The following is a 726-nucleotide window of genomic DNA, read 5'->3' as shown; positions in this document are numbered from 1 at the left end:
TTTAATTAACACCAATTTAAAACTAGTGGACTAGCATAAAGAGAATTCTGAAAATTCAGAAAAATTATATTACATACATGTGAGAAGGGATAACCACTAAGTGGACATCCTTTACGCTAGAAATCGACCATCAACGGTCAAACCACAAAAGAAAAGAAATTCTTTTCTTTTGTGGTAGTGTATATATGTATACAAGTATACACTCATCCATGCAAGCATACACACACGCGTGCGTGCATACAGAATAACTTTCGCACACTTTTCGTTTATTAAATTCCACGCACAAGTCCTTGGTCAACACGAAGTTGTTGTAGGTGGCACTTGCTCGAAGCGCCATGTTGTGTGATCGAATTCGGAATCACATGGTTGTCAAGCAAACTTCAACGCCATGTATCATTTTATAATTGGTCACAAATAGAATACAGCTTTTGCCATTAAGTCGCTGCGAGAAAGTCGAATAAAGATGAGTATAACATTGGAGAAATTGCTTCGAAGTATTTGGCGTAATCGAAAACAATGCCTTCCAGCTACAGAATCTCAGAGATTGGAATAAATACAGAAAAGTATAGGATCAAAGGAAATTGGAGATTGACTGTGTGAGGAACAGTTAGTCAACCGTTAGGAAGTAATGAATCTGAGGTCACAGGCTCTTACTCTTCGGCTACGAGAGAGGGAGAGAGAGAGAGAGAGAGAGAGAGAGAGAGAGAGAGAGAGAGAGAGAGAGAG

Source organism: Octopus bimaculoides, chromosome 5 (genome assembly GCF_001194135.2).
Source record: "Octopus bimaculoides isolate UCB-OBI-ISO-001 chromosome 5, ASM119413v2, whole genome shotgun sequence".
Classification (NCBI taxonomy): Eukaryota; Metazoa; Mollusca; class Cephalopoda; order Octopoda; family Octopodidae; genus Octopus; species Octopus bimaculoides.
The sequence above is the reverse complement of the archived record's forward strand: the minus strand, read 5'-3'. Positions refer to the sequence as shown.